General features: G+C 46.2%; 1 protein-coding gene and 1 pseudogene across 3 annotated transcripts in view; both read right to left on the bottom strand.

Annotated features, from left to right (window-relative positions):
• LOC139262898 (long-chain-fatty-acid--CoA ligase 6-like) overlaps nt 1-18616 on the bottom strand; it is a 161629-nt gene that overhangs the window by 119159 nt on the left and 23854 nt on the right. The window lies entirely within an intron of this gene.
• On the bottom strand, nt 2586-2764 carry LOC139263684 (U2 spliceosomal RNA; annotated as a pseudogene).

Genomic DNA, 18616 nt, shown 5'->3' with positions numbered 1-18616 from the left:
ACGCAGTCGTGCTGAGCGGCCTGTGCCTCGGGTGCCGTGCTGGTCTGCTCTCTTGTGCCGGATCCAACCTCAGGTGGGGGCTTGCTTTGTTTGAGGACCTCAATCGCTGGAGGGATGAAATCTTCCCAGCTCCAATGGATCTTCTCCATCCACCTTCTTCTGAGTAGCATTGGTCCATCAACTGCAACAATCCACAGAGGTAACTTGTGCACTGTGCCATCATGGAGTACCTTTACATCTGCACTACCAACGACTGGGATAAGTTCATTAGTGTAGGTGCGTAGCTTTGCCTGAACCGGGACCAACTTGGGTCGTTCAGCTTGGTTGTCCCATAACCTCTTAAAGGCTTCTTGATTCATTACTGACTGGCTCGCCCCCGTGTCCACTTCCAAGAAGACTGGAACACCATTTATCTCGACTTGTATCCTCAACGGGGAAGACTCGGTGGTGCAGGTAAACGTGCCATACATCTCATTGTGGGGCTGAGCTGCCTCCCTGACTATCGTTTCATAATCCGCACTGGATTCATGGCCATCAGCAGATTTTATCAACACAGTGAATCATATTTCTTTTACACACTCGCTGGAGGTGACCCTTTGTGCTGCAGCCTTTACACATGTAGTCTTTAAAGGGGCACTGGTGAGCCCTGTGATTCCCTCCGCAACGCCAGCATCAGACTCAGTTAAGGGACTTGAGGGCCTGTTCTCTCTTCCATGAGAAGATTCACATTCTACAGTCCAGCCTCTAAAAGGCATCATTCTGTGTACAGTACTTGCCAGGTTTGTGTCTTGAGGATAAGTCATCCGCCTAGAGACGCAGGTCAAGGTCATGAATGCCTGGCTCACGGAGATGGCCTTCTGCAGTGTGACTGTGGTATCCGCAGACAGTAGCTTATGAAGAAGGCCCTCATGACCGATTCCAATGACAAAGATATCCCGCAGCGCTTCAGTGAGATGGTCGCTGAAATCACACTGTGCCGCCAGCCTCCTGAGGTCGGCAGCACATTTTGCAATTTCCTGGCCTTCGGTGTGTATAAAACTGGTATCTGGCTGTGAGGATACGCTCTTTGGGCTTGAGTTGTTCTTGAATCAGCGTTACAAGCTCCTTGTACATCTTGGTCGTTGTCTTCGCTGGTGCCAGCAAGTCCCTGATGAGGCCATAGACTGTGTGCCCACAACTGGTTAGCAGGATAGCTCTGCGCTTATCAGCCAGTGTGGCCGGATTGTCGCCTGCCAGGTCGTTTGCTGTGAAGAAATGGTCGAGCGCTCCACAAAGGTGTCCCAATCATCACCATCGGTGAACTGCTGCAACGTACCAAGGTTAGCCGTTTTTGCGTGAAGTTCCGTAATCTTGTTGCCGATTGTTATGTCTTTAGATGCTCTGATAATGAGTCCATGAGGCAATGTATTGTACTTGAACTGTAGTGACCTTAGCCGTTTATTGGTAACTCCAGAGTGAGGATCACACATGGTGGCTTGCCTTTTATACTAGGCCAGGCACACCTGTATAGGTAATTTACAAGTCTCCCACTGCAGTGCCCTCTGGTGATACATCATATATAAATGGTACCAGCAGTAAACAATTAGGATACATGACACACATGGCCCTTGGTCAGCAGCCCTAAAGGTTACATATAAACCTATGAACAATGACGGAAAGGCAAAGAGCACCCAACCCAACCAATCTGCCTCACTACAACTGTGACTCCCCTTATACTAAAAATTCTACACTCCACCCCAACCGGAGCCAGGTGATCTCCTGGGAGAGACAAAAACCAGATAAAAACCCAGGCCAATTAGGGAGAAAAAAATCCGGGAAAATTCCTCTCCGACCCATCCAGGCGATCGAAACTAGTCCAGGAGATCACCCTGGCCGTATTCTATTCCCTACAGTACTTACCATTATATCTGCTCCGTCCAACAAAAGGTCATCCAATCTAATCCCAATTACCAGCTCTAGGTCCGTAACCCTCCAGGTTACTGCACTTTAAGTGCCCATCCAACCATCTCTTAAAAATGGTGACGGTTTCTGCATCCACCACTCTTCCAGGCAACAAGTTCCAGATCCCCACAACCCTCTGTGTAAAGAAGCCCCCCCTCAAATCCCCTCTAAACCTTCCACCAACCACCTTAAAACTATGCCCCCTCGAAATAGACCCCTCCACCAATGGAAATAGACCCTTACTATCCACCATGTCCAGGCCGCTCAATATTTTGTACAATCAATGAGGTCTCCTCTCAACCTCCTCTGTTCCAATAAGAATAAACCCAGCCTATCCAATCTGTCCTCATAACTAAGTTCTCCATTCCAGGCAGCATCCCAATAAATCTCCTCTGCATCCTCTCTAGTCCAATCACGTCCTTCCTATAATATGGCGACCAGAACTGCATGCAATACTCCAGCTGTGGCCTAACCAAATTATTATTCAATTTAAGCATAACCTCCCTGCTCTTATATTCTATGCCTTGGCCAATAAAGGCAAGCATTCTGTATTTTTAAAATTTTTTTTTATCCAATTTCGTTCCAGATCAACTCTAACGCCAAAGATCACTTTGTGTTTGATCTTAGGCCAAAAGGCCGAGAGGCAAAGTTGCACCGTTCCTGGAAATATTGCAATACCAGGTTGGTGCATGGAGTGGATGGGGTATGCCCCTGATCCAGCTCCCTGTCCAAAAATCAATTCAATATCATGTCCCCATAGAGGATATTAAACTGATAAGAACAGATACTACACTTGATCTTAGCCAAAAGGCCGAGAAGCGATGCCTTCTTAACCACCTTATCCACCTGGCCTGCTACTTTCAGGGATCTGTGGACAAGCACTCCAAGGTCCCTTTGTTCATCTACACTATTAAGTGGCTGACTGCTTAATGTGTATACCCTTTCCTTATTAGCCCTCCCAAAGTGCATCACCTCACACTTCTCTGAATTAAATTCCATTGGTCACTGCTCTGCCCACCTGACCAGTAGATTGATATCCTCCTGCATCCCATGACTTTCCTCATCATTATCAACCACACAGCCAATTTTGGTTTCATCTGCAAACTTCTTAATCATACTCCCTATATTCAAATCTAAATTGTTGATAAACACCACAAAAAGCAAGGGTCCCAGCACTGAGCCCTGTGGAACCCCACTGGAAACATCCTTTCAGTCACAAAAACATTAATCATTACCCTTTGCTTCTTTCCTCCAAGCCAATTTTGGATCCAACTTGACCTGTATCCCATGGGCTTTAGTCTTCATGACCAGTCCACCATGTGGGACCTTATCAAAAGCTTTGCTAAAGTCCATATATACATCGTACGCACTACCCTCATTGAATCTTTTGAGGAGGTAACCAAGACGGTCAATCAGGTTAGTCAGACACCATCTTCCCTTAACTAATCCGTGCTGACTGTCCCTAATTAATCCTTGCCTTTCTAAATGCAGATTTATCCTGTTTTTCAGGATTTTTTCCAATAATTTTCCCACCACTGAGGTTATGCTGACAGGCCTGTAATTACTCGGCCTGTCCCTTTCTCCCTTCTTAAACAAGGGTACTGCATTAGCAGTCCTCCAATTCTCCGGCACCATGCCCATATCCAGAGGACTGGAAAATGAAGGTGCATTTCATCCAGGCCTGGGGACTTATCTACTTTCAAAGCTGCTAAACCCCTTAATACTTTCTCTCTCATTATATTTATTTCATCCAGAGTATCACACACCTCCTCGATAGCAGTATCTGCATTGCCTCTTTCCTTTGTGAAAACAGATGCAAAGTGTCTGTTAAGAACCCTCCCAACATCTTCTGCCTCCACATAAAGATTACCCTCATGGTCTCTAATAGGCCCTACCCTTTCTTTAGTTAGCCCCTTACTCTTAATATATTTATAGAACATCTTAGCGTTTTCCTTAATTTTACTGGCCAAGAATTTCTCGTGCTCTCTCTTCACATTCCTTTTTAACTTTGCCTCTTAACTTTCTATATTCCTCTAAATATTCTATAGTATTTAGCCATTGATATATGACATAATAATCCCTTATTGTCCATTTTAAGTAAAATGTTTCTCACATCTCACGTAACATTATCCTGAGTGAAAAGAGGAGAACTAGGATTTACATTTAGATTGTTTATGCTGCAGTGGTAGCTTTTGCCCATTTTCTCCTCAAATCTGTCCCCTCACTCGTCTTCCAATTCTTCAAGTCATGTATCTCCTGCATCAGCACACATTGGTATCGAGCAATCACCAATAATGCTTTTGCTGGCAGCCAGGAAGCAAGTGAACATCTTCTGGTAATGCCTCGATTTTAAAATTCTCATCCCAGTTTTCAAGTCCCTCCTTGGCCTCACTCCTCCCCATCTCTGTAACCTCCTCCAGCCCTACGACCCTCCAAGATCTCTGCACTGCTCCAATTCTGGCCTCTTGTGCATCCCCGATTTTAATCACTCCATCATTGGCGGCCGTGCCTTCAGCTGCCTCGGCCCCAAGCTCTGGAATTCCCTCCCCAAACCACTCCACCTCCTTTAAGTCGCTCCTTAAAACCTACCCCTTTAACGAAGTTTTTAAGTCACCTGTTCTTGTGTGGCTTGATGTCAAATTTTGTTTGATAAGGCGCTTCACAGGAGCGTTGGGACGTTTTATTACATTAAAGGCATGATATAAATGTAAGTTGTTGTAGTGAATGCTCTTTGTCTGATTTTCTCTCTGCAGCAAAACACTTGGGGTCCGAAATGACCCCTTTCCTTAAGGCCTGTTTGCACTGCAAATCAGCAGCCAGGCTGCAGTGAAGTGGCCACTGACTTTTGTGGAATAACCACAGATAGCCCAATTGCCTTTCCGAGTTTCCTGGCAGTGCCCCGACCCCCCCCCCCCCCTCCCCCACCGCTTCGCTGCTGCGAATCCGTATTAAGTGTATCATCACTGTATGCACTGCCAATCTACCCGCCCGGTGGCGAAATTCCGCTCTGAAAATCTTCGGCCCGTTCGGTGGTGCCAACACAAGCCTTTCCCCAGTGGTCCAGTGAGGCTGTGGCCTTCTGCAATGGCGGTGCGGCTCCACTTAAAGAGGAGGACCTACTGCCACTGCCACCGTGTTTTTTGTTTTATCAGCCGACTGCCATGTCAGCCTAACAATTATACCCCTGGGTTCAGCAGGGCTGCCAACAGGCAGCCTGGCACCCCCTCTTGGGGCATAAACGGCTCTCCCATTTAAGTGAAGAGGAGAGCCGTGGTGACGCAATGCCGTGATGACATCATTGCTGTGGTCACTCCCCCCCCCCAACATCCGTTCCTCAGGTGTTGCCACTGTCGTGCATCTGCCCCTCTGGTGTGCTCACCGCCCCCATTAAGAGCGACTTCCGGATCCAAGTAAAAAAAAAGTGCGGAATTTTGCTCAAGAGGCGACCTCAACCACCGCGGCCATGAAAACACACAAAACAGGGTGGGAGCGCCCCATTTTGGGCGGAGGTCAATTTCGGCCCTCTTGGCTTCTCCTTGCAGGATATAATACCACTCATCTTTTGTTGAGGCATTTTTCAACCTTTTGGACTCAAATAGAGTTCAATTTCAGACCATAACCTCGGCCTCTATTTCCCATGGCAGCTAGTAATTATTCCACTATTCACACTCTATCTGGACTCATCTTTTTCTAACTTCGGCCATTAACATCTCAATTTGGCCCATCATCCCTTTTGTCTCTCAAATCTCTCCTGTCTTCCACCCTATCAATAACCTTCACTTTTGTTCTTTACCACCCACCCCACCCCCCCTCCCCCTTTCAGTGTTCCTTAAGTATCTGTTAATTTCAAACTTTTCCAGTTCTGACAAAGGGTCACAGACCCAAAACGTTAACTCTGTTTCTCTCCACAGATGCTGCTTGACCCGCTGAGATTTCCCTCATTTTCTGTTTTTATTTCAGATTCCAGCATCCCCAGTATTTTGCTTTTGTATTTGTTGTAGCAATAGTACCACATTTGGAAAATTGGTAAAGTAGAAAAGAAAACCTACAGATCTCCATTCCATTCAACCACACTGCTCAGAATATTGAATTATTGTTAATATTTTGTCTGTTTGAGCAGAAATCTCAAAATAATCATCTCAGTGAAAATGTGAAATAAAGAATTATTCAACAAGGATGTCATTATATGTTCTATTTTTCTCCCCTATCCATGCCACAAACTATTACCCGGCTGAGAGGAAAGTCGCACTTCACTTGCAACGATCGATCCAAGATCAGGAATTAACACGCTGGGGGGGAAATAGAATAGCTACCTAGTAGAGTGTTCTTCATACTTTGAACAATATGCATCCTCCCCACAGCACTGATGTATGGCCCATCTTGAGAGGCTCTGACATGCTCTAAGCACCAGCATAAAATGCAACCGTAACATTGCAGATAGGCATCATTGTGTAGTCTTCTACTCCAAAGTTGTATCTTTGTGCTAATTTTTTTTTCACCAAATATTCCTGCAGGGCCTGAGGGATATAGGTGCTTGAGTGTGGTGTGCAAATCATTCAAAGATTAAAGACGACCTTACCAGGTAGGTAATCTACCTATTTTTCCTCATTCTGCATACACACACTACACAAAAGTAATACAAATTTAGGAGTGGGAGACCCGAACTTAGGGGCCATAGAATCAACTACAAGGACTGATCAGCCAATGGGATTGTTATGCGCTGCAGAAAGGCAATCAGACTCATCAATGCTCACCCTATCAGTTAGACAGGGTACACCACCAACTCCAGCCACCACCCTCCCATCGTCCTGTATTATGCATGTGTCCGGACATCAACTCCCTTGAGGGTAGAAAATGCATCCTGTAGAAATGTGCTGGTTATCACTTTCAGTTGTTGGGGAGTGTGTCACTGGAGATTGCGGTGTATTCCATTGTCGTTTTGTGATCATTATCTAAGGTGCAGGACTGAGTTGATCTTTACTGGTTAGGAAAGAGAGGCTGTGCGGGTATAGCTGAAGTGGTTGCATAAAATGTTGTGAAAACTACAATAATGACTCCTGCAATCAGACCTAAAATGCTTGTAACTTTTAGCTGGGATGAAGACTCTTGACAGATACTGCAACCATGAGCAGGCACTTTGCCTCTTGACAGTGAACCCAAAACATGTTCAGTGGTGCCCTCAAATGGAGATATGCAAGTTTGCATCGTGTAGTTCTATGGCAACGAACCAACTCTGAGCATACCTCTAGGATAATGTGTCATAGTGTGACCATCTTGAATTGCTCCTGCTTTAGAAATTAGTTGAGTGATGTACAATGGACCATAGTCCTGTTATCTTTTTGCGAATTACAAAATATCTGGAGTAGGAATCTATTTTGTTTTGATCAGATTGAACTATTTCCATTGTTCATATGCTAGTAGTTTGTTAATGCTTTTATCAGCTGATCATTCCACAGAATCTTGTAATACACTAAAAGCCAGTAATCTCAGTGTCAAGTCCAGGACCACTGCTTTTTGCTGTAGCGTGGCACCCTCTATTTGATCTTTAATCAGGGACAATAACAGCCTATGAAAAAGGTCCTAATCTGTGTTAATGATTGTCTGGCGCAGTGTAGCCTTTTGATGAACAAATGCTGTCCAATGGTCTGGTGGCATGCCACCCTGACCTGATTAGATCCTTGTTCAGCAGAATGCATCCGCCTAATTGGACAATTGATTCAGGCAAAGGCTGGACTCGGTTTCCTGTGTGGTGAAGTTCCCATGCTGGGCGAGGACCCGAAGTACATCTGCCAAGATCTGTGTCACTGTGCTCCATAACGATACAGCCCCCATGATTAAGCATGCAAAAAATGCCAGATATGATGTATGGGGGATCTAGAGAAATGTTCCATTTTGCAATTGAGGACCCTGGATCCAGTCTAGTGAGGCTTCAGGCAACTCTGGCATTAAATGTTTCTGTGTATTTGGAGCTTTAGTCTTAATAATGTGTTCAGACAATTTGTCACTATCTTCCTCCTCCTTCCCCACAGGAGCGTCCTGATTCAATCATCTATTGGTCGATGAGAACATTCTAAAGTAGGCACCTGGGCCTCTCCTGTTGTGGATAGTGACCTGCTTCTTTCTTGTAGAAATCAAGGCTCTTATTGATTTTTCTGCGTCACTGATGATCTTGCTCAGGTAGCCAAATCCATCAGTCAGTAAGCCTGCCCCATGATTTCCCAGCATACTAACAGAGAAAGGGTCTCAGACTAATTTTGTTTTTCCAAATTATCCTTCCCAGGGAGGGGTGTGTGGATGTTTGATAGGGAGGAGTCCATGCCAGATAGGAGGCCAAACCCTACCAAATACAAGTGGGTGACCCATCCAGTGCAGGACAAAGCCAAGCTCATTTCAAGATAATTTCTTGGGTTATGGTTTGGGAGGCCTCTGAATATCCTTCAGAGGAATATTTATGTTTTGTTTTGACTATATCTAAGTGAATATTATCTGAAGGGAATTCCCGCCACTCAGGATGCCATTCCTTCACCAGTACTCTTCTGAGACCACTGAGCGTAGAATTCAATGCGGGTCATGGCCAATGATGTCTCAATGCCCATAGAAATTTTGTTCTTGCCTTTTATTGGAAACTGTTGAGGGCTGAAATTGACCTCTCTCTTAAGGCCTGTTACCGCCGGAAATCGGTGGCCATGGCTTGCAATGGCTGCCAATTTTTCATGTAATGGCCGCCATTTTGAAAATTCCTCTCCTACGGTATCCCAGTGGTGACCCGTTCACCCCCACCCCCCCCCCCCACCCCCCCAACTGCTGCCGATCGGGCCCAAGCACATCATCAGAGCGCGCACCACCGATGTTCCACCACCCCCCCCCCCCCCACAAATGCGAAATTCCGTCGAAACCATTTTTCTACCATCGCACGGTGCCAAAAGCTACTATTTTTCTGACGGTGCAGTGAGATTGCAATCCTTCTAAAATGCTGGTGTACTGCCATTAAAGGGGAGGACCTACTGCTGCTGCTGCTGTTGCTGTCATGCTTTTTTTTCGGCCGACTGCCATGTCTGGCTAACAATTATTCCCCCGGGTTCAGTGGGCTGCCAGTAGGCAGCCTGGCACCCCCTCTTGGGTGCCAGGCCTCTGGCCTGGCTGAAACCCTCCCTGGTGGCCCAGTGGACTGAACTTAAAGAATCACACAGACTCTCCCCTTTAAGTGAAGGGGAGAGCCATGGTGATGTGGCACTGTGATGACATCATCAGCGCTACGCTGATGACCGACGGCGGCAGTCACTCCGCCCGCCCTCAACTTCCGCCCCTCTAGACTGCGATCTTCCGCTCACTGCTGCAGTTCCGCCCCCATTATGACCGACCGCCGGTCCGCCGAAAAAAGCCAAAGAGCGGAATTTTGCTCAAGAGGCCATCGCTTCCACCACGACGGTAAAATCAACTGAAACAGGGTAGGTGCGCCCCATTTCCAGCGGTGGGCAATTTCGGCCCTTTAGTGTTTTACATCACCCCCCAGTGCATAACCAGGTTAATAACAGTTACATGTAGAATATATATATCCCATTCCCAGCCATCTTTTGTGTAACTGCTCCCAGATAACATTTATTTTTCATGTTACACACTACCAACCAGGATTTATTCTCTATGTGGCATAAGCCCAGTTAAATTTTACTAGATATATTTTAAACCATTTAAAAAAAATAAATAAAGTTTGCATTTTAAATGTGATTAAGTAACAATGATGGAGTGAGCCTCTTGATTTCCCAATGAATATTTAAGTTAGATGCTGGTTTTACTGATTTAGAGGGATTATATCTCAGGATGAATCTATACATAAAACTGTTGAGTTTGAGCTGTGTGCACTGCAAAAGAACAATAACCTAACTTCCCAGTGATACAAACAAAACAATCAATCGAGGAAAAACAGAATGTTCTAAGCCATTTTTGTAACTCGATTTAAACTTCTAGGCGAGTATCCTGATACCTCCAGACTACTAATACATATTCTGGTGCGCCATAGATACTTTCTTTGGTTTAATTGCATCAACTGTTCTTGCCTGCATCGGAGTACTTCATTTTTATGGGAATTGACCCTTACTACCCTATATCCATTTGTACAATCGTATCCCGAGTGATCGGAATAGGATATTTGTGTCTTTCATATGGGTGGTTTCCAATTTATTTGAAGGTGGAACAAACAAATATGAAATGTCCTTTTTTTGTATTCATTATTCCTGTGAAGATGCCAGTGAGGATTGTAAATAAATACAACTGGATTTGGACAATTTGACACAATTTCAACCCACAATAGACATTGGGTACATTCCATTCACACTTGGTCTAAAGCAGCATTATCCAATACTTTAGCCACTAACCAACCCATCTCAAATCTAGAAGGCCATTTTGGACTGTCGCCGAAGCCCTTCAGCAATCTCCTCTCAGCCTTGATGACCGATGGTAAAATGCTTGGAAGTACTATGACATACGGAATGGATTTCTTAGGAGACTCTACAGTACCACCTGAAGGATCGAACCTTCCTCGTAAACAGTGAACAACCATCAACTGCCTCAGAACCAGTCATGGCAGATGCTGCCACCTTCTCCATAGATGGAAGATTAAAGCATCCCCATCATGCAATTGTGGAGCTCCTAATCAGACCCTGGAGCACATCATTGATCACTACCCTCAGAGGAAATTTACAGGTAGCCTACAAGATATCCACACTGCTTTGGCCTGGATATCCAACTTAGATATTGACATTTGATTTGCTTTGCTCCTACCATACGAAAGAAGACGACTGGCCAAATGTGGCTAATTGGGAATCTAGGGGCTCAAGATTCGGCCTGAGTTGCTCCTATTTTTTGGAGCAACTAGTTTAGAATGGAGCATCTTAGAAATTGCAATTCTCAGCATTTAGTTTGCTCCAGTTCTAGTGAGTTAGAATAGTTCCATTTTAGAACAGATTTTTTTTCAAAAGGGGGCGTGTCCAGCCATTTACACCTGTTTTGCAAGTTTAGGCAGTGAAAACTTACTCCAAACTAACTTAGAATGGAGTAAGTGTAGATTTTTGGACGCTCAGAAAAATCTTGCCTACACTTATAAATCAGTTGTAGGGAATGAGAGATGGGGGGGGGGGGGGGGGGGAGGGGGGTTTACAAACAATAAACACTTCACTTTTACAAATAAAGAGCCATCATCAATAATAAATGATAAATAAATCAATACGTCAACCAATAAATCAATCAAAAAAAAAGATTTAAAAAAAATCAATAAATAAAAAATTAAGTTTCTACTCACCGACTGCAGCACCGGAAGCCTTCCAACAGCGTGCTGGGATGGGGTCCCCACCCTAGTGTCTCTCTCGGTCAGTGTCTCTCTGTTTCTTACAGCGGAGAGAGAGAGAGAGAGGGAGACTGAAAGTGAAACTGAACGGGCCCCGCAGACGACTGGAAGCCGGGCCGCCGAAGACCTCGGGTGGGGCCCGCCCCCAGCAAGATGCCGGGCGGGCGGGCCCCGCTGACGACGTGGAGGGAGAAGCGGGAGCTGAATGGGAGAGAGGGGGCCCCCCCCAGCCCCCGAGTCCGATCTTCGCCCGGGGAGCCCATTCGGCCAATGCTAGGGTCGGGCCCCTCCCACGCAGTCTCGGGGCGAGGAGCTACTGCACATGCGCGCACACTGTAGCGCGCATGTGCAGAGGTCCCGGCACTGTTTTCAGCGCCGGGACCTGGCTCCGCCCCTGACCCCTTGTGCTGCGCCACGCCGAGCACGAAGATGTCCTCAGGAGCTCACAGAATCACAAGGTAAGTTTTCGGCGCCCTTTTTATTCCAGCAAATTTTATGGAGGTGCGCCGTTCTTAGAGGGTGGAAACTTGGGCCCAAGATGTGGCTAATTGCATTTCTGATTAATATTAAAAAAATAATAGACACCAGGCTGGATTTTCGGTTCTGCTTATTTCAGGGCGGTAATGGCGGTGGGGCGGTAAAGTTTGCACCTGGGAACAGTTTGCACCTCAATCAGCAAAATTCATCAGCGGGGCCGAGTGTGGGGCGGAGCATTAAAGCAGGCGTTACACACCTCTCTTCGGGTACTAGGCCGGGTGAGCAAGTGAAAATCCCGAGCTAAACAGCGGCCTCAGAGCACCCAAAGAGAGGCCTGGCGGAAAAAAAAACCTGAAAAAAAAACACACAAAACTTTGCCAATAAATAACTCACGCCACCACATCATAAATTGCAAAAAAAAAATGCCAGGGGCGTTGCACATCAGCTCATCTCCTCCGGGTGGTAATGCGTCGCGTCCCGTTGAAACCGGCACTGAAAATCCTGGCGGTGTGCTAGAAGCTGGTCGTCTGCCCGGAAGTGCTTACCGTCACTATTGCTGCTCCTCTGGGGCGTTAACGGGGCGGTGATAAGCCAAAAATCCATCTTTGGGCACGTGATCTCAATATTCATTTTTGCATGGTGTATACATGTGAACTTTAACATTCTTGTGCGTTTGTTGATAAAATGGGAAGACAAAAAGCAGAGTGTGCGATTGTTTTTTTGATTATCATGAACGCTTTGCTTCCTTGATTATTGAATGGTGATAGATGTTTAATTAAATATACACGAGAAGTAGATTTACCCGTATTGTATGTGTGCATGCAAGGCATTTTCTACTAAAAGTAGTGTATGTGGTTAAAATAGTGTCACTGTAGCCACATCTGTGGCTGGTCAGCAATTTCTATTGGACAACACTGGTTTCGATAGTCCTGAAGCCCATCCCGATGGCAGAACAGAAAATAATCTTGTTGCATACTATCCATTAACAACTTTATAATTTAGACATTAAGACAGCAAAATACTTTGTCTGCTTCAAAGGGTAATGTGACATTAACCCAGATATTGGAGAATCGATATTCAAATCGGGCATGACCTTGACTGGTCTGAGGACAGAGCATAATTCACACCCATCCGAGCATTAGTTTCCAAGATAATCCCGTTAAAAGAAAGTAGAAAGAACTTGCATTTATATAGCACTTTTAATGTTCTCATCCTAAAGCATTTCACAGCCAATGAAGTACTTTTGGGGTGTAGTCACTGTTGTAATGTAGGTGAACCCAGCAGTCACTTTGTGCACAGCAAAGGTCCCACATCTCATCTGATAGCTGGCACCTCAAACATTGCACTCCCTCAGTACGACTCACTCACACAATTTATGGCCCCACCTTTGGTGAGTTCCCAAGGTTAGATACAATAAGGGGCATTTTAACCTGGAGGAGCGCGTGGGTTTGGATGTGTCAAAAATGTGAGCACGTGGAAGTTGGCAGGCTCCAACCTGCCAACTTCCATGTTTAACTTGGACATGTTAACCCCCTTGGGGAGGTGGGTTGCCTACTCACATATGGTAAAATCTCAATTGGGGCAATATTTCAACACACTTTTAAGTTTAACGTCACAACTATGGATTTCCTGGGCTTCATGAAGCTCGCCATTGAAAGGGGAGAACACAATGGCAATTGAGAGGGCCGATTAAAACTCATGGAAATACTGCAATACTCAGTACTCACAGCTGCTTTCTTACCTATTAGTGAGAAAGGGTTTGTTCACAGTACTTTTGCTGAGAGTTTACTTTCTGCACTTGAGGTTTTCTGAATCACATCAGGATGGGTGGCGCTTTGGCTGCCTTAGGTTGGGCCTTGGATGAGGAGCAATATGACCAGCACCAGCAGCAGCAACCTCTGTTGAGAGACTTGCAGCTGGACAGCATAGCGGGAAGCAGCAGTGGGGTGCAGCTTGCAGGAGGCACCTCCCGCGACACAGGGCATACAGGCAGAGGTGGAGTTTCCTTGACATGTCAGAACGGCAGTGATTCAGAAGGCAGGCATCTGTAGCCTCCTAGAAGAAGACCTGCTTCCTACTGGTCCTGATCGGCATGCATTTCCAGTGGCTGTCAAGTTGACCACCACCCTCAACTTTATTTCCTAAGGATCCTTCCAGGGCTCTGTTGGAGGCATTTCCAAGATCTCCCAGTTGGCAACTGAAGGGTTGGTTACAATTATGTGAACTTAGTCTGTGATGACACCAGTCAGAATGAGCATGTGTTCGGGTTTGCATCTCTGGCTGGCTTCCACATGCTGCAGGGCATCATTGACTGCACACGCGTGGTAATCCACGTGCCCCCAGATCAATCAGGAATATTCGTGAAGCACAAGGGCTTCCACTCCATCATTGCTGGTATGCAATCACTAAAAGATATTTCTGCAGTTGTGCACATGATTCCTGGGAAACTGCCACGATGCTTTCATCCTGTGGCAGTCCAAGCTCCCCAACCTCTTTGCAACTGCAAGCATGCTTAAGGGCTGGCTGCTAGGAGACAAGGAATACCCACTTTAAACTTGGCTGATGACACCCATCAATGAAGTCCAACAATGAATGCCATATGACCACCAGATGTGTGATCGAACAAGCCATCGGTATGCTGAAGATGCACTTCCGATGCCTAGACAGATTTGGAGGCTCCCTTCAGTAAGCACTAGAGAGGGTGTCCAGAATGGCCATGGTGTGCTGCACTCTGCACAACATTGCACAGCAGTGATGTGTGGACCTGCAGGAGGAACAAGGTGCAGTGTGCAGATTGTTGGTGGATATTTCCCAGGAGGAGAAGCAGGAAGACAAGGAGGAGAAAGGTGATGAGAGTAATGCCGCACCAGCTGCTCATACTGCTGCCTGCGATTATTAATTATTAATAATTCAAGGTTCATTATAAATTCAAGGTTCATTTAGGTTGCACCAGTGGACTGATGTCAGAAGCACATGCAACGGCCACTCTTCCCGCCCACCTCCCCCCTCCACCCCAATGCGACTGACACAAAGCAGTCCTGCAAACAACCAACCATCCCTTGCACATTCCCTCATTGGTCTCCGTCAATTCATGTCTTCCCAGTCATCATCAAGCAAGTTTAAAAGGCAACTTGCCAACCAGCAACCATGAATGAGCAAAACTGGAAAGTGGTGCAAATTAATAACATTTGTGATTCTACTAACGAACAGAAACTTCACAACATAACTTTTTCTTATCCATCCACGTATATACCATTGTGCAACTACAAAGCTTTAGTCTTCTTTTTCTTACCGCTCTTATGTGGTGCAGCCCCTGCGGCTTCAGTAGAGGTTGAGGTAGGCTGCTCAGATCCCTGCTCTAACTGCTGAAATGTTCTTGGCCAATGACTTCTGGGTTTTGGAGCCCACAAGGGCTCTGCCAAAGACTGCTCCCTCTGCACCTCTACAGAGGTAAACTTGATAAGACATGAGGCAGCATGTCAGGAAATGACTGGGGACGGGGGGTGGGCAATGGGTGAGAGGTGTAAGCACTTTGAGTAGAGTCCTCACTTCCATGTCCCCTTTCGCCATCATCCCTCTCATGGACCAGCCGCACTTCACTGCTACCACTCTGCTGGAGAGCATCTTGGTGCAGATCAGTATTGTACTTTATGGCCAAGGCCAAGGTATTTGTCATGCTAGTTAAGGTGCCAGACATGCTGGCATCCAGATGGTGAACAGCCATGATCAAGGCATACATGGACTCATTTGATTGGAGCGTTTGATGGTCCACAGAGTTGGCCACTGTATCCAAGCAAGATGACATTGTTGCAATGCACTGTGACATCAACCCACTCGTGCTGGAGACAGACCCCTTCCATTCTCTCTGCAATTGTGGTCAGTGTGTTTGAAGGCCTGTCAGTGCAGCGCACATTCTCTGCTGCTCCTCGATGATTATCCTTTTCATTGACGGCTTCCAGAGTATAGCAATCTGTGGCCAGCTGAGCAGAGCTCGGAGAGGGCTGTATAGTTGTTCCTGCCACCAGTGTCTGTTCTTGCTCACTTGTGAAGTGAGTCACCAGGTGAAATCCCAACTAGCTGTCCAACTGGTCCCACCGAAGTGTGAGCATTTGACCTGGTGAATGGTAGGCATGAGTCCTGTGATGTTGCACCTCGAATCATCTCCTCTGAAGATTTACCATCCGCAAGGTTCATGGACTCTTGCTGCCTGCGTGAAGGCCGTGTCGAAGATAAAAAGACAACAATTAGTACTGGCAGGAATGTTGCAACTTATCATTATAAAGATGATCATATTTCACTTCCTGCTAAAAATCAAGTCAACATGACTGAGGGCTAGACTTTCACCTTCATTTTTGGCGATTTTCTCGGCAGTACAGCTGTTTTTCCGTCCGGCGAAAGTTTCCCCTTAAGTTTATCATGGTATTGCCCACATCTGAACACGCCCACGAGGACCAAACCACCCACGTGCCAGGGCGTAAGTTTGGCCTCAACCGCCAACATCCAGATCGCCGAGAGACCCGCCCTGTAAAAGCTGCTTAAACAGGGCAGTAGGTGAGTACTCTGCAAAGAAAGGTAAGTTAAAGGTTCTTTATTTTTTTTAAACTTTAAAACACCGATTAGGTATAAAAGTATCTTGGAAATGCTTTGTACGTTTTAATTTTTTTTTATTTAAATTTTTTTTTAAAGTTTTCCTCTCTCCCTAGGCCCAACTGCAGCCTTGGACTAAATTTTAGTACTTACCGTCCATTCTGGTAACGACTGCCCATGTTACTAACTTTCCACTTAGCTGCCGAGAAAACCGCCGATAATGAGTGTGCAATGCCCATTTTCTCGCCAGGTGATTAGTTTTAATTACTTTAAACATAAAAATGGAAATTCTTGCCAGCGTTACTCACCGAATATTAGCGGTTCTTCTCAGCGGGCAATCGGGCATTGAGGGGCTTTAGGGAAAATCTAGCCGTGAGTGTTATATAACATTTTTATGCATTTTAATTGATTGTCACCAGGTAGCTGCAGGGTCCCCATCTCCGATGGCCAGGGAAGCCAAGGTACCACTGATCTCCAGCGCTTCCTCCTCTGCAGTTGTCAACTGTGTGATCTGCAGAGGCCTACCTCCAGTTCTCTCCTTCTCTCTTGCCTTTTGCGTTCTTTTCTCCTGCAACGGGGAAAAGAACAGACCTATGAGTGACTGTAATTACATTTGTTCACCGGTGCATGGAGTGCATTTGGTAAGGTCGGTGATCAGAGGCATGAAGTTGCATAAGGATGAATGGCAGTGGTGGATGGATAGATAGTGATGTGTGAAAGAGAAGGATGGGTGAGCTAGCAATGTAAGTGGGTGTGAGGAATGATGTGATGGAGTCGGCTTCACCAGGCAGAGTGAAGGGGGGTGGGTAATGCGCACAGCAGGATGTAGGTGAATGTACAACTGTGCTCACCTTTCCTGATCTGGTTAGGTCATTAAAGTGCTTCATCCTGCTGCTGACCCCTGGGGCTATCTCCAGCCATGCCTTCTATGTGACAGCAGCAGGTTTCATCCTCCCATTGCTGGGGAAAAGTACCTCTCTGGCTCCTCACAGCCCCAGCAGCTCATCAAGGGAGCCATCATTGAAGTGGGGCACAGCCTTTGACCATCCTGAATCCATTCTCACAGTCTATCTTCTCATGCTTGCAACACCCAATTCCTTCAAGTTCCATGTTTGGATTGGCCCTTTAATTACTGGAGTTAAGATCATGTATTGCGGGGACACATCATGATTGCTGCCGCGAAATTGACGCCAAACCCGGAAGTAAAATGCTAATGAGGTGGCAGCATTAAAATGCCACTGACAGACATGCTGAACTTACTTCCGGTATTCCCATGTGATATTGAGCCCGGCCCTCCCCCCCCTCCCCCCCACACAGTGGCTCCAGGTTATTATCGGGGCCAATATGGATATTTTATTAGTATTGATTGTTGAAAATTCCACCAGATTGGCCCAACTCCAATTCAGTGACTATTCCACTTGTTCTATACCAACACCACTTTTGCCCAAATCAGAAAAAGTACCCTCACATCTCACATTATAGGCTCTTTCCACCTCTCTCATCCCCAAATTTAAAATTAATTCCAACATATAAAAGGCAGACTTTTTATTATATATAAAAGGTCAATATGAATCAGCTGAAATATCATTGGGGCTGTGAAAGGGCAGGCAAAATAAAGGTTTCTGGATCCGAATTGGGTCAAACCTAAGTTCCGCCCATGGAAAGGACCGCTAAGATTCTGATAGTACTTTGGGCGGAAGTTTGGTGGAAAAATGGGGGGGAAAAAATGCTCGGCGGAAAAAATGGGCCTTACACGACGATTCTGGGCAGCAGCGGGCAGTAGGTCGGATTCTGGTCAGCAAATGCGATCCTCGGCATAGTAACGCCAAGGATAGAGTTGGGTTCAGGGATGGGGGAAACGGAAAAAAAAAATATTTCAACAAATGGAAAAAAAAACGTTTGCCAATCCTTCAGAGGACCCTATCCATCAAAATCGCTGCAAAAGAAAAGAAGAAAACAAGTGCACTAACCTTTTCCTGCAGGTCTTCATACTTACCGTTCAAGTAAGACCTGCCTCCACGCAGTGGTCTCTTCTACTGCTGGAGCGGAGGACCGCCCGGACCAGTCTCGGGAGGGAGCGGGCGGGAGGACTTGTGTCGGTGTTGCACACCGGCACATGCCAGTAGACGCCAGTGGACGCTCCCCAGCGGTCTTCTCTCCCTGCCTGCATGAGGGCCTCACCAAACTCGCTCAGAGTGTCCGAGAAAACTCAGCGGCAGCCAGCGGTAAGTCCACCAAATTCGGGCCCTGTGTTGCAAAATTATGCACTGC

This window comes from Pristiophorus japonicus, chromosome 4, assembly GCF_044704955.1.
Source record: "Pristiophorus japonicus isolate sPriJap1 chromosome 4, sPriJap1.hap1, whole genome shotgun sequence".
Taxonomy (NCBI): Eukaryota; Metazoa; Chordata; class Chondrichthyes; family Pristiophoridae; genus Pristiophorus; species Pristiophorus japonicus.
The sequence above is the reverse complement of the archived record's forward strand: the minus strand, read 5'-3'. Positions and strand labels throughout refer to the sequence as shown.